We start from the raw sequence: 21,563 nt of genomic DNA on the forward strand, positions 1-21,563 counted from the left end.
GGGCAGACAAAGGCCTTTAGGACGAGGCGTCCGTCACTGTCAAAAAATCATCTCCCTCCTGTGGTTCCATGGGCAGCAGGAGCAGCTGCAGCTCGGTGGCCCCCGGCAGCACTCCTGGGGTGGCCGGAGCTGCAGCAGGCCCCCTGGGGCTCCCCCCCCCCCAGGGCAGCAGCTGGAGTGGCAGCTGGTTGGCAGGGCTTCTCCCCTGGTAGCTGGTGCTCATTATCCATCAAATAAATCAAAACACTTCCACCTGCAAGTGGATTTAGCCCAGGACCCTCAGAGTCAGCAGTTCTTACACCCCCCACTGTGCTCTCTGGTCAGGTGTCCTAGCGCCGGAAGCCTCCTGTTTAGATCCTAAAATAGCATTTTTGCATTGGGGGGGCTGAAATTTTGGACTGGACATTGTAGCTCCACCGTTATTTTATTGAATTGCTTCAAAACAGCAAGTCAAGAAAGTCTCCTAAGGGCCAGGCTCTCTGCCATGGAAACAGCTGCCCCTGCTCTCCAGGAGTCTGTGCGTTCCACCCAACAAAGTACAAACCTCTGCACTGAAGGGGGGGGTCAGACAGTGACGGTAACACAAATCTTCTGACTATTAACCCAAGTCCCTTCCTTCCTTTAACCCAGGACGTGCCAGTCAACTGTTAGCCATGGTGTTATCTTCATCTTAAAATACCTCTCAGGACATTTAACAGAGGACGTGAAACCCCCTCCCCCAAATGGCTCCCTGTTGAGACGTTGTACCGTACCTGCTCCTGGAGACTGTCTGGTTTTATATCCTTAGAGCTTTTTCTCTTCAAACCCCTTATCCCAATCTATGGGCCACCTCCGCATTTCAGAGTTTAGAATTTGCTCTCATCACCCTTGTAGGGCGCTTCCCATGTGAATTAGACAAAGTGAGTGGGGGAAGCTCCATGGCTACTGAAAACCGATGCTTTGGGTGAGGCCTGAATTCATAACCCCAGCAGTGCGCCTCCCTCACTAGCCAGGTGTGCCCCTGTAGGTGCTTCATAGACAAGCTTGGGAAGTAGGGTGGTTACCTGTGTCTGTGATTAACCACTTTGGTGACCTAATTGAGAGGGTGATGGTTCAAACCCAGGTGAAGATAGAGGTAGTTTGTTTTTTTTAGTGAGGAGACTCCAGTACATTTTAGCAGGCAGTAAAACGCCTCAATTCTGGTCTAGCCTCATTGGGCAAGCATAAGTGGTGCTTTTTCTCAGTTGCATTGGTGGTATAGTGGTGAGCATAGTTGCCTTCCAAGTAGCTGATGTGGGTTCAATTCCCAGCCAATGCAGTGATGTGATGTTTTCTCTGCTGGGAATTGGTTTAATTTCAGTCACATTGTATCAGTTTAGCAATGGAAATGAGAGAATCAATGTCCTGCAGGTCATTAAACACCCAGTGGAGGAAGAAAGGGGCAGGACTATACAATGAGCAGGTGGAGTCATCCTGGTTATTACAATATTTGGTTTATTTTTTATTTTTTTCCCTTTACTTCCCTCTCCCTTTTAGACTCAGAGGCTTTAAGGTCAGAAGGGACCAGTGTGATCATCTAGTCCGACCTGCTGCACCTTGCAGGCCAAAAGACCCACCCACCCACTCCTGTAATAGACCCGGGAGGAGGCAGCTCTGCGCACTGCCCCTACCCCAGGCCCTCTGCTCCCCTCCCCCCATGGGTGTGCAGAGATGTGCCAGCAGCACTAAGGTGGCTCCCTGCCCACTCTGCGTCTGTCCCTCCGTGCCACTCCCAGAAATGTCCGGCATGTCCCAGCATCCCCTGGGGTGGGGGGAGTGTCTCCATGCGCTGCCCCTGCCCCGAGTACCAACTCTGCAGCTCCCATTGGCCAGGAACTGCAGCCAATTGGAGCTCTGGGGGCAGCGCCTGCAGGCAGTGGCACACGGAGATCCCCTGGCCCTGCCCACCTAGGAGCTGCTGCCAGAGGGTTGTGTTTACGCGTCAATTTGGGAACTGCACTGCCCGGGGTAGCGCCACCCTCCTGCACCCCAACCCCCTCCCCCAGCGCAGAGCCAGCACCGTGCACCCAAATTTCCTCCCAGAGCTTTGCTTGTCTTCCTTTCACCCAGAACCATCCTTCTTCTCCTGGGCTGCAAGTAGCCATCCCTGGGAAGCCAAGACGCAGGCACAGGATTCTACCTCCCAGCAGCCAACCGCACCTCCCCAGGCTTTGCAGAACGACTGGTGGTGCTCTACTAACCCCACTTATCTGCACTGAGGCGCTTAGCTTCTGCCCTGCCTTCCTCAGCTCGACTTTCCTCCTTTGCCCCATTCCTGCCTCACTCCCTCCTTTGGCAAGTCACACAGAAGAGCCGGCCGCCATAGGCCAATCTCCAAGGGCAGAGGAGACCAAGCCACAAGGCTTCAAAAGGTGCCTGGCCCAGATCCTCTAGCTTTACCCTGCTGATGCCAAGGCTTTTTCTCAGCTCATTTCACTACCCTCTGTCATGCTGGGGTTGGCGTTATCGCAGGTGTTACCCGAAATTGGGCCAGCTAGTCAGCGTAGGGAGCACTAATGACCCACCAGAGTTTGGCAGAAAGCAGCACATTTATTATATTGATAGGTAAGCTCAAAAGAAGCGGGGCAGGGTGTCACACACTCATGCCCAGGACAGGCACAGCACTGGAGATGTCAGGATTCTGCAAGGTAAGTGTCCCACAGCGCAGCTATGGATGGTGTGATGAAGGTAATTTTTCCTGAGGCACAATGAAATACAACGCAGAGAACCACTGGCCAGGTGGTCCGGACAAAGGGCATTCACTGGAGGTACAAGCTTGTGAGTGCTCTCCTGAGCACAGGGCCCCTTCCCCTTTTAAGGGCCTGCACCTCATGGCCTGCGACTAGAGATGACTTGGCTGCATCTGGTTGGTCACACTCCACCTTGGGCAGTGTCCATGCTCTGGGTGTGTGATCGCTGCCTAATTAGAGTCCCAGACACCTTGTCTACCTGGGAGCTCTTCTGCTCTTCAACCAGCCCATTCATCCCACAAGCATTCCAGGGGGGAGCGGGAGGGGAAAAGCCACTTCACAGGCATTCAGAGAGGGAGAGGAGACAAAAGTGGGAGCAGGGGAAGTATAACAGACCTTCTGAGTATAGAAATCACTGCTGCTCCTACAACAGCAGGGACAGGGCAGTAGGAGCTGGGAAAATTAAGCCGGCATGTTTCTGCCTGGTTTTAAACTAGGAACCTTTTGTGGGTTAGGCAAACGTAATAACCACTACACTACAGAAACTCTGTCCCATAACTGTGCCCCTCCCTTCATAAGACCATAAGAACGGCCATACTGGGTCAGACCAAAGGTCCATCCAACCCTGCATCCTATCTGCCAACAGTAGCCAATGCCAGGTGCCTCATATGGAGTGAACCTAACAGTAATGATCAAGTCATCTCTCTCCTGCCATCCATCTGCACCCTCTGACAAACAGAGGCTAGGGGCACCATTCCTTACCCATCCTGGCTAATAGCCATTCATGGACTTAACCTCCATTCATTTATCTGCAAAAAGAACAAGGAGTACTTGTGGCACCTTAGAAACTAACAAATTTATTTGAGCATAAGCTTTCCTGGGCTAAAACCAACTTAATTGGATGCATGCAGTGGAAAATACAGCAGGAAGATATATATATATATATATATATATATATATACACACACAGAGAGAACATGAAAAATTGAGTGTTGCCATACACACTATAATGAGAGTGATCAGTTAAGGTGAGCTATTATCAGCAGGAGAAAAAAACCCTTTTGTAGTGGCTTTCATGGCCTTTGAGAAAGCAAGGCAGAGCGTTGGAAGACCCAGCAGGGTTTGTGGCACAGGAATTGTTCTCAGATTCCACTGAGACTTCACCTCAGACTGCAGGATTCAAAGTCCTGAGTGCTGGCCCTTACACCATGGGACCAGCAGAGCACCTGTTGATTACTGTAGACTTCCAGCAGGGAGGACTCTGTGGGCAGGGGCGGCTCTAGGCATTTTGCCACCCCAAGCACAGCAGGCAGGTTGCCTTCGGCAGCAGCCTGCGGGAGGTCCGCCGAAGTCACAGGACCAGCGGACCCTTCGCAGGCAGGCTGCTGAAGGCAGCCTGCCTGCCGCCCTCGCGGCGACCGGCAGAGCGCCCCCAGTGGCTTGCTGTCCCAAGCACGCGCTTGGTGTGCTGGGGCCTGGAGCCGCCCCTGTCTGTGGGGACAATTTTTTCTGTCAGGGAGGACTCAGTGGGAACATGCCTCTCTGGCCAGCCCTGCATTTGCTGAAAAAGTCAGCGCATGGCACTTTGCTGCAGGCCCAGAGGCCTTTCTTCCTCCAGACTGTGAGGCCAGTGGACAGGTGAGGCAGTAGCACCTTCAGTCCCAGGCAGTAAAGGGCCCTTCCTGGGAAAGGCCATGTCCTGAAAAGGAAAAACTAAAGTCAAGGAGAGTCCTTCTAAAAATCCTTGGGGATGTCACAGGGGGAAAGTGTTTCTTTGCTTGACCAGGGACTGGAACCCTGGGCCCTCAGATTAAAACTGAGCTAGCTAGGGTCATGTTGGGGAAAAAAAGGCAAATTTCTTGCAGAAGAGAAACTAGTCAAGAAAAATGAGGGCAGGAAACTATACAGAAAACCTGCTACTCTGGCTCTCTTAGCAGTCCTAGCCCCAGCCTGCTCCTCCATCTGGTGCCTTGAGACCATATTCTTTTTTTCATTAAATATCAAATCCAGGAGAAAACACAGTTATACAAAGCAAAACGAAATCACAAACATCATTGGAAATACAGAAATAAAAGGGGAAAATGCAATCCCCATCACTTTATCGTATCTGGGCCATTCCTGTATCGAGAGCACCCGCCAAGGTCCCTGTGTGCTTACGAGAAACCTGGAGGAACTCATACCACAGCCTGAACATGAAACTCAACTGCTCTCAGGCGCCGCAGTAAAACCCTTTCCCAGCTGTGACGTTGCACTCCATAGGATTTTATGAAAATATGCTAATGAGTGTGAATATAAAGTGACTGGACAATGCTTCATGCAAAAGGTCTCTTGTAAGGTATCATTAGAAAGCTTATAATCTACTGTGTGTGTTCATCCTATTTGTATGAACCGATCATTCTTGGATCTGAAACTAGAAATATGAACTATAACTCTGAGGTCCTGTTGTAATGATGCAAAGTGTGGGCCATTAATAGTGGTTTGGATCTTGATGGCTCCCATTAACCAGGACAATTTACTGGAGATGGCTCTGTCCTGCACCATCTGTGAGTCAGGCCAGGAATAATGAAGGCTTGGGGGTCTCACAGGACATGTGACCATGTCACCTGGTACAGGAATCCATCTTAAACCTGGGGCTTTTCCTCAGGAGAGAGACAAAATATTCCAAAGCTGTATAAGGGGGTGGAACTGAACAAACATGGCTGCAGTCATGAGACATCCCCCAGCTACCACCTGAGCTGGAACAAGGGCTATACCAGGAGAAAAGATTGGGCCCAGACTAGAAATAAGTCTAATCTTTGCCTCTCAGTCTGTGCAGATGGGACCTTTCCCTCCAGTGCTGGAGGATTCTCCTCTCTCATCTACCCTTGTCCCAAGCAGCACAGCTGGTGGGAATCTTAAATGTACAGAGGAGACTTAGGAGCAGAAACCCCCCCAGACCTTCCATGCAATTGGCACTTGCCCCTCACTGAGCAGGAGTGAAATTCCTGCAGGGCCACATCCCCTTTGGGCATGAACAAAGCAGCAGGGTAAAATGAAGCTGGAGATGCTGGGGATTGAACCCAGGACCTCATACATGCAAAGCATGTGCTCTATCACTGAGCTACATCCCCAGATGGGGGGTATATGTACTAGAGGTTACACTCGGAGCCCTCCTGTTTCCAGAGCACCTAGTGGCCTAAGAGCAGCATGGGGGACACATTCCCTGCTCTGAGGCCAAACTTGCTGTCCTGGAGGTTGCTGGTTCTTAGGGGTCACTTTGCAGCAGGGCCAGATTCGATGTGTGGGGCAGAGAGAGTGGGTGCCCTGGGCTCAGGGTGCAGAGATGCACTCAGCCCTCTCCCCTGCATTGGGTGGGGGGCGCTGCCACCCCCTGCTGGAAGGTAATGGGAGGGGAGGGGCGCTGTGAGTCGCTCAGCACCTGACCCTGGTGGCAGAAGTGCTATGGGGAGCTCCAGGTGTTTCTAGGATCTGCTATTGCCACCTGCCTGTGAAGTCCAGCTTTCCCCAGCACATTCACTGCGCTGCAATTGGGTCACTGTTTCCATGGCTGAGCAGCAAAGAATCACTCCCAGTTTCCCTTCTATCGGCAGCAGGATTAGCCTGTGTCAGTGGTTAATGAGGTGGATCTAGTTGTAGATTGTTATTCATTCCCCACCTTGACAATTCACACCGTCCCTTTCCCATGCAGATTCCCCGCACCTCGGTGATCCTGGTAGCAGGGGTTGGGGCCTGAGATTTTCAGGGTCATTTTCCCCCTCCACCTGCAGTGAACTCAGCTTTTCCCCCATCCCACAATCCATGAAATAACAACAGGGGCATAAAGAAAGAGGGGAGGGAACATCTCACACCCAGGGCTGGATGTGCCCAGGGCCCCCTGCTTGTCCTTTGTTTCCATGGAATTTGGCCCCCTGCTTTGCACAAGGGACAGAGAAAAATCTTGCTGTTCCTGTGTCTGTGCAAGGAAAATTGTGCTTCCCTAGGAAAGAGAGGCAGGAAATGGCCCCATGGTGGGACATTATCCTCAGGATTAAGACCTAAGGACTCAGGCTGAGAACTGATAGAACTGCACTCATCTGGGATTTAACAAATTGTCTTTCATGGAGCAGGGCCAGTTCCAGTGTTTTTGGCACCCCAAGCGGAAAAAAAAATAAGCTGCAATCAATGGCAGCTCTACCGCTGCCACTTTTGGTGGCAAGTCCTTCCCTCTGAGAGGGCCGAATTGCCGCTGAAGCCTCCCCTTTCCATTGACCAGCCCAGGGACCTGCTTGCTGCGCTGGTGCCTGGAGCCAGCCCTGCCATGGAGACACTGGGAAGATGGGGGAATCAGGAAAATAACATGCATTTGTTTACATTGCAAGTGAAGAATAATTGAAGCTTTTCTCATTTAAAGCCACTTTTCCCTGGCTGGGAATTGAACCCAGGCCTTGGCAGTGAAAGTGCCAAATCCTAACCACTAGACCACCAAGGAGGCAATGATGGTGTTGTTCTTCTCGCTTATACTACACTTTCTTAGGCTACTTTCTAGCCACTTTCTGAAACTGTTCCACTGTCCACTCCCTGAGGGGCTAGGAGCAGAGAGTGCAGGAACCCCTATGCTCAGGGTCACAACCTCAGCCCAACCCAAGTCACTGAAACAAACTCAAATGATGCTTCCTCCAGCAGGATCAGAGAGCCACACAAAAAAACCACATGAGGAACAATCCTCCTCTGCCTTCATTTACCCCATCACAACCCTCTCAGCAGCCGACTCTTGCAGGAAGGACACTGAGCTGATAGGAGCTCTGGCACAGAGACCAAGGGAGGGGTGTTGCTCCCCTGGGTGTGAGCTGATCACATTCTGACTCCGTGTAATGGGGCTCTGAGCTTTGCCATCTTGTGAGTTCTGAGCACTGAGCCCCCCGGACCCTTCTGCTGGGAGCATGGGGATTGCACAACAGCTGCCAGCCCTTTTCCCGTCTCCTTGTCCTCCTCGGCTTCCCCAGACCTTCCCCACAAATGGTTCTATCAGGCGCTGGAGGGATCTAAGGACCTGCAGGTTTCCCTCACCCACCTCTTAAGGCAAACAGTGATTCCCTTCTCTGACACTCCTGGGCCTGGGCTTCTTTTGAGTTTTTCCCCAGGGGACCTGATTCCCTGTGAAAATGTGTGTGTGGCATGTGGGGAACTCAGACTCAGACTCTCCCCCACTAGATGAGTCCAACAGCACCTCCCCTTGGTGGGAGAATCCTAAATTCCACCCTCCCACCCTGGTTACTCTGACAAGCTGATGGCGACAGCATGTTAAATCAACCCCAGCTCTCTGGGCTAGAACGCAGCATCTAACCAGCCTTCTGACAGCTCCGGTTTGCTCACTGGAGACATAACAAACCAGGAAAAAAGGCAAATGTCAGACAGGGAACCTCAGCTCACAAATAAACACCCTCATGCTCCTTCTACACTGCGACTGGGCAGTTGACTGACTTTAAATCTAGCTAGCTCAGTTGGTAGAGCATGATGGTCTTTCAGGGTGTGAAAAACCCCAAAACCAGTATAATTAAGCTGTCCTAAGGAAAGATTGTTCTGTCAATGTAGCTATTACAGGGATGGAAAACCCCTCCCCTCACTGTAGCAACAATCTACTCCACAGTGCTAGAGCAGTAATTTAAGTGTAGCCAGCCTCACAGTGAGACCAGATATGGCTCCAGTTTGGCTTTGTGGACACTCAGGTACTACCAACATACTAATGCCTCCATAGTTGGCAGGATTCAAACCTGTGTGGGGAGATCCCAATGGATTTCCAGTCTATCATCTTAACCACCCAGCCACAAGTACTTAATGTACAGTTACGTCACTACACCATGATTCTGTTCTCACAGAATTGTCACTTCAAATTGCTCAGACCAGCTCCCCCAGCACACTCCTGGCTGTGCATTAGTGTAAGTGTGTCCATGGCTGAACAGCAAGAGTTCCTGCCCATTTCCCTTCCAGCTGGAGCAGGATGAGAGTGTGTTTGTGGTTAATGACATTGCTATAGGTTGTTGTTCATTCCCCACACTGACAATTCAGACAGTCCCTTTCCTATTCGAATCTCCACCATATCATTCCAACAGCTGGGGTCAGGATTTCTCTGGGCACTGAAATGTTTCAGGGGGTTGAACTCAGCCTTGCATTCCATCCCTGATGTTTCATGGACTAACAGCAGCAGCATAAAGAAAGAGCTGAGCCAATATCTCACTGTCAGAGGTGAAGGTGGCCACGTCCCCTCTGTCTGACCATCGCCATTGCAGGAGAGAAGGTTTCAATGGAATCGAATGCCCTGGCTCAGACAAGAGACACAGGGAGGTTTTGCTGTTCATGGATCTGTGCAAAGGAAATTGTGTCTCTGTGTGAAATTGAGGAGGGAAATGAAATGTTCACATGGTGGCCCAATGCCCTAACGAATGTGGGTGAAGGAGTCGGGCTGGAAAATGATTTTACAGGAGTTCGTATCAATTTATTGCCCTGATTAAAATCTATGGCTAAAAGGCAGCCACTGTTGTTAGTACTTGAACCTGTGTAGGGACACCCCAGTGGGTATCAAGTCCATTGCCTTAACCAGGGATAGTTGATTATTTTATCAAGATCTAAATTTCTTGGTCAAGATATAGTCAATGTCTAGACTCCAGAGAAAATAATACACTGATGATAATAAGAAGAATTTAGAAATAATTTGCAGTCACTATGGGCATAACTATGATGATTGTCTCGTGTTTCACTCTTTATAACTGGCACCACCACTGCCTTTCCCTTTAGTCTTGTAGTTTACCAAGGGTAAAACTAAACATCTCTTCAGATACCAGGGAGTGTTTGTGTTCATTCCTGTTAGCTACACAGGGTTTCATGTAGCTGCTTTCAATCCTCTGGCTCTGCCCTGATAAGTTACATTTCAGGGTGTCACTGAACTGAAGGAGTGAGATCATTTTTTGGCAGATTACGCCACCTCTTAAAGGTGTTTGTCTGGCTGGCAGCCCTGGTTCCCAGGACTCTCCTGAGGGAAGAAAGTTTCTGTGCAAAATACTAAAACTTTTAACAGAGAGGAGGGAAAGGCGATGGCCACATGATGGGGCCAGTATGTACGACAACATGGTTCTTTTATGTGGGATGACTCTGAACATTGACTAATCTCCACTCCCTTGTGTTTCAAGAGATGTTTAGTTGTGCACTTAGGAACCTATAAGGCTGAAACAATGTTATGGATGGTGACACTACGATTGAAGGGTTATTTAATGTTGTAGAAATTGTTAAAAACACTGAGTTTAAACTGGAACTGCCTGTTAGTAAAGGTTGGTTTCCCCACGTCAGTTCCATAAGCTCTGCTAGAAACACCCTGGGTTCTCTTCTGCCTCGGTGGGAACTGGAGGGAATCGTCCCCTGCTGCCCTTGGCTCCAGGCTGGTTTTTCTGGGGAGGGGACGTGGAATTGATTTGTTTGCTGTTGAGAAGGGAGCCAGGCCAGTTCTCAGGGAACGAGAACTCCCAGCATCTTCCCAGCCCAACCCAGGCTGCTGCCCTGTCCCAGCCTCTGTTCCCCTGGGGGCCCTGCGTGTTTGACTCTAGAGCAGGCCGGGAGCAGCAGCTGAGGCAGAGAACAGCCTGGGCCAGGCAGATAAGAAGGAGTTTAGCCAGCAAAAAAGGTAAAATGGCAGTGGAGTATTACCTTGGACTCGACGGCATTTCTCCATTGGTCTGTCTGCTTTGGGGCAGGGACAATAACACATCCTGCTGCATTCGTTATTTCAAAGGGCGGTTTAGGATTTTCATTCTCACACACGGTGCACAAAGCAGGACTCAACCTTTGCCGTAAACTAAACGAGCTGCCCACAGATTCTGGCAGCCACAATGAGCATTTGGTGTGAGAGCTCAGACCTGCCCCTGTCACAGAGGGAAACAGGGGTCATCTGTGTGGGGACTGGACCACTGACCTACCCGCTCCTAACTCCCAAACGTTCAGTAACTCTATTATCAGTGCCTGTGAGTGTAATTTAAACCATAAGAAAAAACACACTGGGCCAGACCAAAGGCCCAGCTAGCTCTGAACCTTGTTTTCTGAGGTGCCCCAACAACCAGTCAACAAGGCACCACTGGGAGTTGAACCCAGGATCTCCTGTTTACAAAACAGATGCTTTAGCCAGCTAAGCCATGGTGCCTGTGGGTAGCTATAACACACTGTCTGCCCACACCTGACTCCCTGCCATCGCCACCAGGGCCTGACAAGCTTTGCTTGTGTTTGGATTCTGCAAAGCAGAGGCGCAGGTGAGGTTTTCCTTGCAAGGTGTGTGTGAGTGAATCTTTAGCCAGGTCTGCACTACAAAGTTGTTTCAGCAGAATTATATTGCTCAGGTGTGTGAAAAACACACAACACTCTCTCAGTCGGTGGCTTGTGGCTGGTGTACACACTGCAATGCCATGTCTGGCGACAAAAGTGCCCTGTTTTGCTGACAAAATAAAACGACTTCAATGAGAGGTCTAGAGCTTTTTGCAGCAAACTTAAAGTAACAGAGTAAACGCTGCTGTTCATTATATCACCATAACTCGCCTTCCCCAGTATCCCACAATGCCCTCTGTGAACTCGCCTGCCCTGCATTCCTGCTACAGAGCCATGGGCCCCTCCCCTTTCATTGCTCTGGGAAGTTCTGACAGCTGAGCCTGCTGCTCTGCTCCTGCAGCCAGGAGCAAATCACTGCCGTGGATGCTGCTCTCTCCCGCCCTGCGAACACAGAGCAGGGTGGTGGGAACTTCCTTACAGTGGGGAGGGGGCACCGGCATCCGAACTGTGGCACGCCCATGACACCCCTTCCCTCGAGGAGGCTCTTACCTTCTAAACAGGGACGTCTGTTTTCTAGTAAAATCACTAAAGGGAAGGAGAAAACTCAAAAGAGGTTCCTCCTGGCGCTCACGTCCGTGAACCTGAATACTCTGTCAGTCCTCAAAGAGAGACCTGGAGAAGGAGACTTGCTGAAGCAAAGCCACAGGGTCTCTGAGGTTTCCCTGGCCCCTCGCCCCTGTCCTGCCTGGCTGATGTCAGCATCTCTCTGTGAGGTCACCACCTCCCCACCACCTTTGACCAATAGTCTGAGGTCCTGCAAAAAGCCTTTGTGATGTCACTGCCACACCCCTCCCTTGCTGTTCTAATGTCCTGCCCCTGCCTAGGCACTTTGGAGGTTTGAGCTACTCCCTGTGGATCACCCCACTCAAGGAGCGTTCGTTCTAGGAAGCAAGCCGGCTAGACAGGAAAACATCAGATGCTGTTTGGATGGACAGGGTGGGTCTCAGGGGAGGGGCGGGGGCCAACTGAACGCAATGCTCCAGATGTGGCCTCACCAGTGCTGACTAGAGGGGAATAATCACTTCCCTCGATCTGCTGGCAATGCTCCTACTAATCCAGCCCGATATGACCAGTTACCAATATTGAATGCAGACACAGCAATATCTGATACATTGGTTCCTGTCCATTCAGGAGGTTATTTCCCACCTATTCATAAATAATGAAGCTGCTCTAAGCGGAGGGAAGAGAACTGTCCTGTCCGTGCAGTTAACCCATCTCCCCGAGAGGTGGTAGCTATGTCAGTGGGGGAAGCTATGTTGGTGGGTGTGCAAGCTGTGGTATCTACATGTGTATATAAAGTTTAATCAAACCCTATTTTTAAAACCCCTGTGGCCTGGGAATAGAAAAGGAGCTCTCTGAGGCAGAGCCCGTCCTTCAAAATCCTTAAGATCACTAACTTGCCCATGCAAATGTTATGGGGGTATAGCTCAGTGGTAGAGTGTTTAACTATAAATCAAGTGGCCCTTAGTTCAAATCCAAGTATCCCAATTTCTTAAATAAAAATAATTCTATTTCCCATATGCTCAGGAGCTCCAGGGGGAGGGATAGCTCAGTGGTTTAAGCATTGGCCTGCTAAACCGAGGGTTGTGAGTTCAATCCTTGAGGAGGCCACTTAAGGATCTGGGGCAAAAATTGGTCCTGCTAGTGAAGGCAGGGGGCTGGACTCAATGAACTTTCAAGGTCCCTTCCAGTTCTAGGAGATTGGTATATCTCCAATTATTACCTTTTAAATAGGGATCCCTGAAATGAATGGACACACTCAATGTTTTCCTGTGCAAATGCATAAAAACCTAGCAAACACATGTCCTCAGCTGAAATCAGTTCCAATCCGCTAAGTGTCTAGTTTTGTTTTCATCAACTAAACACAGGCACATGAAGACACATTTGCAGGTCCTTGGCCTCCATGGGCTACAATGTGCAGAAGAACAAGAACCACATCCACTTGGGAGGAATGGACTAGTCTGTATTACATTTGGTAAGTAAGTTGCCATTGGGACTGAAAACTCTACTGGGGGTGGACAGGAGCCTGTTACAAAACTAAAATAACCAAGATTTACAAACTCCCTGTTACACATTCAATCCTCTGTTTGTGCACATGGCATCAACTGGGGCTCTAGTAAATGGCAGCCTTCCTTTAACACAGATCGTTGTTCCTTGTGACTTTCAGATGCATTCGAATGGCAGCTGTTCAGAGGTCATGTGCTGCTAGTTCATGAGCAGCAGCAGAGTCTCTGTACGTTTCCCAACCGTAGAGCTGGGTGTGTCTGCATCCAAGTAACTGCAGAGTCAGTGTAGTACAGACAGTTAATTGCACAGTCTCCCTTTCTGGTCTCATTGATCATTTGGGTAGAAACAGCAACGGTTTGGTGGGTTTTGGGTTTTTTCCCCTTTGTTTTCTCCTAAGGAATGTGTGATCTTGAGCATGTTAGTTTAAGTTCCCTGTGGGTCAGGAAAATTCCATCTCCTTGAAATAGCTGGGAAGTGACCTGTTTGTATAACCTAGAATAAAGGAGCTTTTAAAGAAGACATTGCTTTACAATTATGCTGGGATAAAAACAGTAAATTCCACGGCCAGACACCAGGCCAGGATCAATTGATGGGGCCAGGATCAATTAATTACAGGAGAAACAATCTCTTGGGAAGTAGCTGTAATTTGTCCCCAGACCTTTCCTTGTTCTCATATGCTATCAGGGATTCTCTTCTAGAGGGCAGACTCAGAGTTAGGGTCATCTGGGCATGTACCCTCACTCTGTATTCCCTGTTTTTCCAGAGTTTGAGTTTTACTGAACTCGATGTTCTGGAAGGTAAGAGATATTCACAGTCAAAGTTAACTCTCTGTTAACAAAGGTTTTGTTAGTGACAAATAATGAGACTAATCCCTCACTGCGGTAATTCCACTGACTTCAGTGTACTCTTTCTCTATTTCTAGTTCCAAAAAAATAAGCGAATTAAAACAACCTTGAGAACTAAAATACTGTGAGAAAGTGGAAATTTTAGTAGCTCAAATAATTCAGTTTCTTCTGTGTCTTGTGCATGTGTAAATGGCACAACACGTTAATTTATAAGCACATCTTTCTTAACATCTTTAAATATTCTGTAGTACATTGACTAGATCAAGTGGGTTGTTCAATGCAGTGAGGTTTTCATGCATTGCCCAAAACATATTTTTCATATTATGTAAATGAACACAACTCATTGAACACAAAATTGTGTATTTCATGCTGTGAACTGTGTCGGTAGCTCAAATTAATAGGTTTATTTTCTCTCTCTCTTTCTCTCTCTGTGAGGCACAATGAAATAATTTAGTGATGCTGAAAACGTTCCCTTCTCCTCCAGAACTGCCTTGGAATCACCTTCCCTTTGTAGATTAATCTGTCCCTATGTGTCTACGAGGAAAATATAGTTTCTATGAAAAAAACACAATTTTTTAATTAAAGGGACTGAGACAGAATAGGTTACTCAGACATAGGTTAGGGGTTTGTTACAGGAAGGGGTGGGTGAGATTCTGTGGCCTGCGTTGTGCAGGAGGTCAGACTAGATGATCATAATGGTCCCTTCTGACCTTAAAGTCTATGAGAATAGCCACATGATGGCGACACATCAGGAATGCAAAGCAACAAGTTCCTGGTTTGCACATTGATGGTGACAAGGGATTGAACTTGACTCCCCTCTTTTCACAGACACATTTGTTTTATTCTCTGAGGTCAAACATCAGTTTAAATGTTGTACTTAGTCCTCTGCCTTGTAGCTTCAACAGCTGCAGATGCAAGATGAGTTACTGCAGCCTAGACCTTGTGTCCGTGTTTAGGTGGTTTTTACCTAAACGTTCAAGCAGCTCACAGTAATGTACCGAGCTCCCCAAGTCCCACTGACAGCTGAGCTCTTCCTGCCCACTGAGCCCAGCCCAGACAGTGGGTGGGGGGGTGAGTTTGTACCCAAATAACTGACAGAGCCAAGCAAGGAGCAAAGAAATGTTTGCTTCGGTCACTAGGTCTCTGTTTCTATTGCTCGTTTGCTCTCTCCCCTTCCCTGATAAGGAGCAACGGTAAGAGAAGAAGAGGTTAAAACATGTGCTAGGTGGTGGCTGGGTTTGGATGACAAATTTAAAACCATCTCAGCACCCTCTAGTGTGACACTGACACCATCAGATTCTCACCTTTCACTCACACTTCATTAATAACAGTTTCCCTGAACTACTTTGCTGTGATTATTTCAATGGCTCCCACAATGGAGTGCAATGTCACAGCAGGGAAAGGGTTTTACTGCAGCACCTGGGAGCAGTTGAGTTTCATGTTCAGACTGTGGTATGAGTTCCTCCAGGTTTCTCGTAAGCACACAGGGACCTTCGCGGGTGCTCTCGATACAGGAATGGCCCCGACATGATAAAGTGATGGGAATTGCATTTCCCTTTTTTATATTTGTATTTCCAATTACATTTCTGTTTGTGATTTTGTTTTGCTTTGTATAACTGTGTTTTCTCCAGGATTTGATATTTATTAAAAAAGAAGAATACGGCCTCAAGGCCCCAGATGGAGGAGCAGGTTGGGGGCTAGGACTGCTAAGAGACTGAGAGTAGCAGGTTTTCTGTATTGTTTCCTGCCCTCATTTTTCTTGACTAGTTTCTCTTTTGCACAAAATTAGCAATTTTTTTTAATGTGAGTCTGGCTAGCTCAGTTGGTCGACCCTAAGACCTTTTAATCTGAGGGTCCAGAGTTCAAGTCCCTGGTCAGGCAAAAAACACTTTCCCCTGTGACATCCCCAAAGAGTTTTAGAAGGACTCTCCTTGACTTTCATTTTTCCTTTTCAGGACATGGCCTTTCCTAGGAAGGGCCCTTTACTGCCTGGAACTGAAGGTGCTACTGCCTCATCTGTCCACTGGCCTCACAGTCTGGAGGAAGAAAGGCCTCTGGCCTGCAGCAAAGTGCTGTGTGCTGACTTTTTGAGCAAATGCAGGGCTGGCCAGAGAGGCATGTTTCCACTGAGTCCTCCCTGCCAGAAAAAATTGTCCCCCACAGACAGGGGCGGCTCCAGGCCCCAGCACACCAAGCACATGCTTGGGACAGCAAGCCACTGCGGGCGCTCTGCCGGTCGCTGCGAAGGTGGCAGGCAGGCTGCCTTCAGCAGAATGCCTGTGAAGGGTCCGCTGGTCCTGCGACTTTGGCGGACCTCCCGCAGGCAAGCCGCCGAAGGCAACCTGCCTGCCGTGCTTGGGGCGGCAAAATGCCTAGAGCTGCCCCTGCCCACAGAGTCCTCCCTGCTGGAAGTCTACAGTAATCAACAGGTGCTCTGCTGGTCCCATGGTGTAAGGGCCAGCACTCAGGACTTTGAATCCTGCAATCTGAGTTGAAGTCTCAGTGGAATCTGAGAACAATTCCTGTGCCACAAACCCTGCTGGGTCCTCCAAGGCTCTGTCTTGCTTTCTCAAAGGCCATGAAAGCCACTACAAAAGGTTTTTTTCTCCAGCTGATAATAACTCACCTTAACTGATCACTCTCATTATAGTGTGTATGGCAACAACCAATTTTTCATGTTCTCTGTGTGTGTGTGTGTATATATATATACGCTGTCAGTATAATAAACGTGCTGCTTTCTGCCATACTCTGGTGTGTCATTAGTTCTCCCTACGCTGACTAGCTGGCCCAATTTTGGGTAACACCTGCGATAAACTCAACCCCTGCAGGATAGAGGGTGGTGAGAAAAAAGCCTTGGCATCAGCAGGGGAAAGCTAGAGGATCTTGGCCAGTCACCTTTTGAAGCCTTGTGGCTTGGCTTCCTCTGAACTTGGAGATTGGCCTATGGCGGCCGGCTCTTCCTGCTGCCTCCTCTGCGTGACTTACCAAAGGACGGAGTGAGGCGGGAATGGGGCAAAAGAGGAAAGTCGAGCTGAGGAAGGCAGGGCAGAAGCTAAGCACCTCAGTGCGGCTAAGTGGGGTTAGTAGAGCGTCACCATTCGTTCTGCAAAGCCTGGGGAGGTGCGGTTGGCTGCTGGGAGGTAGAATCCTGTGCCTGCCTCTTGGCTTCCCAGGGATGGCTACTTGCAGCCCAGGAGAAGGACAGTTCTGGGTGAAAGGAAGACAAGCAAAGCTCTGTGAGGAAATTTGGGTGTGGGGTGCTGGCTCTGCGCTGGGGGAGGGGGTTGGAGTGCAGGAGGGGTGGCACTTACCCCGGGCACTGCAGCTCCCAAAGTGACCGGTACACACAACCCTCTGGCAGCAGCTCCTAGCTGGGCCGTGCCAGGGGGTCTCTGTGCACCGCTGCCTGCAGGCACCGCCCCCAGAGCTCCCATTGGCTGCAGTTCCTGGCCAATGGCCGCTGCAGAGTTGGTACTCGGGGCAGGGGCAATGAATGGAGACACTCCCCCCGCCCCGGGGATGCTGGGACATGCCATCCATTTCTGGGAGCGGCATGGAGGGACGGAGGCAGAGTGGGCAGGGAGCCACCTCAGTGCTGCTGGCACATCTCTGCACACCCATGGGGGGAGGGGAGCAGAGGGCCCCATGTGCTGCCTGGGGTAGGGGCAGAGCACAGAGCTGCCTCCCGTCCCGGGTCTATTACAGGAGTGGGTGGGTGGGGTCTTTTGGCCTGCACGGTGCAGCAGGTCGGACTAGATGATCACACTGGTCCCTTCTGACCTTAAAGGCTCTGAGTCTAAAAGGGAGAGGGAAGTAAAGAAATTAAAAAAAAAATAAACCAAATATTGTAATACCAGGATAACTCCAACAGCTCATTGTATAGTCCCGCCCCTTTCTTCTGTGTTGAATGACCTGCAGGACATTGATTCTCTCAGTCTATTGATAAACTGATACAACGTGACTGAAATTAAACCAATTCCCAGCAGAGAAAACATCCCATCCCTGCATTGGCTGGGAATTGAAGCCAGGTCAATTGCTTGGAAAGCAGCTATGCTCACCACTATACCACCAATGCATTTGGCAAAAGGGCTACTTATGCTTGCCCAATGAGGCTAGAGCAGCATTGAGGAGATTTTCTGCCTGTTAAAATGTACTGGATTCTCATCACTAAAAAAAAAACCTCCATCTTCACCTGGGTTTGAACCATCAGCCTTTCATTTAGCCACCAAAGTTATTAATCACAGGGTATGTCTACACTACAGGATTATTCCGATTTTACAGAAACTGTTTTTTGGAAACAGATTGTATAAAGTCGAGTGCACGCGGACACACTAAGCACATTAATTCAGCAGTGTGCGTCCATGTACCGAGGCTACTGTCGATTTCCAGATCGTTGCACTGTGGGTAGCTATCCCATAGCTATCCCATAGTTCCCGCAGTCTCCCCCACCCATTGGAATTCTGGGTTGAGATCCCAATGCCTTATGGGGCAAAAACAGTGTTGTGGGTAAATGTAAGTCAATCCTCCCTCCGTGAAAGAAACGGCAGACAATCATTTCACGCCCTTTTCCCTGGAGCCCGTTCAGCCTTTTTTCACTGTCACCGTATCTCTACTGGATGCTGCTGACAGACGCGGTACTGCAGCGCTACACAGCAGCATCCCCTTCCTTTCTCTTCCCTTGCCTTTTGCAAGTTAGCAGAGATGGTTACCAGCCATACCGTCCCACTGCTGCTTTGCAAGTTGACAATGACAGTTGCCAGTTATACTGTACCATTTGCTGCTGTCATGGGTGCTCCTGGCTTGCCTTGGTGAGGTTGGCTGGGGGTGCGTGGACAAAAATGGGAATGACTCCCCAGGTCATTCCCTTAAGTTTTGTCTAAAGGGAGGGTCAGTCCTGTCTAGACTATCAGACAAGCCTACAAAAGAACCAGAGAAGCAAACGGCCGCTCCAGGTCAGAGCCCCAGACATCCCGCAGAAATGATGAGCTGCATGCCATTCTAGGGGGTGCCCCTGCAACAACCCCACCCATTGCTTCCCTCCTCCCCCACCCCTCCTGGGCTACCGTGGCAGTTATCCGCCCATTTGTGTGATGAAGTAATAAAGAATGCAGGAATTTGAAACAACACTGACTTTATTGCCTCTGCAAGTAGAGCTCAAAGGTGGGAGGGGAAGGCAGCCTCCAGCTGCTATAATATTCCAGGCAGGACTGAATCTCCATTAGACAAAGCTTAAAGAAGAGAATGACCGGAAGTCATTCCCATTTTTGCCCAGGCACCCCCAGCTGACCTGACCAAGGCCAGCCAGGAGCACTCACGGGATGACAATGACAGATATCAGTCCTACCATAACATCAGTCCTGTAGTACCGGGAAGGGAAGGGAGGATGGTGTTGTGTAGCGCTGCAGCACTGCGTCTGCCAGCAGCATCCAGTAGACATACGGTGACACTGAAAAAGGCGAAATGATTTTTTCCCTTTGCTTTCACGGGGTGGGTGGGCAGGGGGGGGGGAACGACATATACCCTGAACCACCCGCAACAATGTTTTTGACCCATCAGGCTTTGGGAACTCAGCCAAGAATTCAAATGGTTTTCGGAGAGTGAGGGGAACTGTGGGATAGCTACAGCTCCTTAAGTTTCAGCACTGTATTGAGTCCCTGTTGTGGCCTCTGTCTATCATGGCCTTGGAGATTTTGTCAAATGTTTAGGCATTTTGTCTTTTGGAACGGAGTTCTGATAGAACAGATTCATCTCGCCATACAGAGATCAGCTTCAGTATCTCCTGTACGGTCCATGCTGGAGCTCTTTTTGGATTCTGGGACTGCATGGTCACCTGTGCTGATCTGCGCTCCACGCTGGGCAAACAGGAAATGAAAATCAAAAGTTCATGGGGCTTTTCCTGTCAACCTGGCCAGTGCATCCGAGTTCAGATTGCTGTCCAGAGCGGTCACAATGGTGCACTGTGGGATAGCGCCTGGATGCCAATACCGTCGAATTGTGGCCACACTAACCCTAATCCGACATGGCAATACCGATTTCAGTGCTACTCCCCTTGTCGGGGAGGAGTACAGATACCAGTATTAAGAGCCCTTTAGATCGATATAAAGGGCTTCGTTGTGTGGATGGGTGCAGGGTTAATGTGATTTAACGCTGCTAAATTCGATATAAACTTGTAGTGTTGAATGAGGCTAATCATCTAGTGGAACAAGCTCCACAAGGGACGTGGTTAAATCCCCATCACTGCCGTGTGTAAATCAGGACCGCAGCTCTTGCTGCAAGACACCTGGTGTGTGGGTGTCCCTGTTCCCCCTTCAGAACCTCTGGTACATGGTGCTTCCCTCCTCCCAGTTCAAGATCCCCATCATGTGGGTGCTCCCATCCAGGATCTCTGGTGGGTATCTCTGTCCCCCACACCATGAACTAGCTCCCGTGTGTGGTTTCCCCTGCCTGCCCCCATCCGGGATCTGTGGGTGTCTCTGTTCCCCTTTTCAAGATCTGTGTTGCTTGGGTGTGTCCCTCCCCCCAAGTCAGAATCCCCATCGTGTGGGTGCTCCCATCCCCCCTCCAGGCTCTGCGGGGGGTGTCTGTATAAAAAAAGACTGTGTCTCACTGTCTTGCCCAGGCAACACTGCAGGGGCTATTCATAGGTTCAATCCCACTACTGATCAGCATGGGAGTTTTGACCTGCTCCATTTCTGACCTGGGCCGGTTCACCCCTCCTTAGGCAACCTGGGGACCCCAAGCTTCCCTGGGATCACCATATTGATGCCGAACTTAGTGCGGACACCTGATCAACACAGCCCCCTACAGCCCAGAACTCCTGAGCTCAAGCAATCCGCTGGCCTCAGCCTCCCCAGGAGCTGGGATCACAGGTACCAGCCACAGGGCCCGGCTTGTTTTGCGATCTGGCAGCTGGAGCTTTAAACTCTGCTTGTGAGCTCTGTGCCTTGGCCAGACAGGGACAGCCTGGAACTGGGAAATGCTCCTGCTTCCCCTGCCCCCATCTCATCTCGAGCTGCAGGCGCCGCTGTCCTCCTAGGTAAGATCCTGGATGTTTCGGTGCCCCCCATCCCCCGCCCAGGTGTCCGGGTACCTCTGCCCCCCATACAGAATCCTGGGTGTGTGGGTGTCCGTCCCTCTGCAGAGGATCCCGGAGTGTGGATGCCCTTGTCCCCCCCTACAACATCCTGGGTGTGTGGGTGCCACTCTCCCCCCCGTAGATCTCTGGTGGGTGGGTCCCCAGGGTGTGAGTGCTCCCATCCCCCAATACAGGCTGGGGGACGGGGTATAACTGGCTCTCCCTGTCGTGCCCAGGCGGTGCTACAGCAGCTGTTCACAGGGGCAGCAACCCCACTGTCACCCTGCAGCTTTAACCTGCTCCAGGGGTGACCTGCTTCACCCTCCTGTGGGAGCCTGGGGACCCCGAACTTCCCAGAGTCACCTGATTGATGCCGAGCTTAGCACAGACACCGGCTCAGCATGGCAGGGTGCAGCCCTGACCATAGGCGGCAGGTTTGTATAATTTTTGGTGGGGCCCAAAATGGTGGTGCCCCCCCCACTCCCGCCCTGTAAGCCGATATAAAATGAAGCTACAACACGTCAGAACCACAAGATTACAAGGTTGGAGATGGGGTCGGGGGTTCCAGCGGCCAGTCAAGGGACA

At 50.1% G+C, this 21,563-nt stretch overlaps 4 non-coding genes across 4 annotated transcripts; 1 reads left to right on the forward strand and 3 right to left on the reverse strand.

Moving 5' to 3' along the window:
- Positions 1-5,746: 5,746 nt before the first annotated feature.
- TRNAA-UGC lies at positions 5,747-5,818 on the reverse strand. The gene has a single exon. It is a non-coding gene; the product is annotated as a tRNA-Ala (tRNA).
- Positions 5,819-7,104: 1,286 nt separating this feature from the next.
- On the reverse strand, positions 7,105-7,176 carry TRNAE-UUC. Its single transcript has one exon. It is a non-coding gene; the product is annotated as a tRNA-Glu (tRNA).
- A 3,622-nt stretch (positions 7,177-10,798) lies between these two features.
- Positions 10,799-10,872, reverse strand: TRNAT-UGU. The gene has a single exon. It is a non-coding gene; the product is annotated as a tRNA-Thr (tRNA).
- A 1,594-nt stretch (positions 10,873-12,466) lies between these two features.
- TRNAY-AUA lies at positions 12,467-12,539 on the forward strand. Its single transcript has one exon. It is a non-coding gene; the product is annotated as a tRNA-Tyr (tRNA).
- The last annotated feature ends 9,024 nt before the right edge of the window (positions 12,540-21,563 follow it).

This window comes from Mauremys reevesii, linkage group 12, assembly GCF_016161935.1.
Source record: "Mauremys reevesii isolate NIE-2019 linkage group 12, ASM1616193v1, whole genome shotgun sequence".
Classification (NCBI taxonomy): domain Eukaryota; kingdom Metazoa; phylum Chordata; order Testudines; family Geoemydidae; genus Mauremys; species Mauremys reevesii.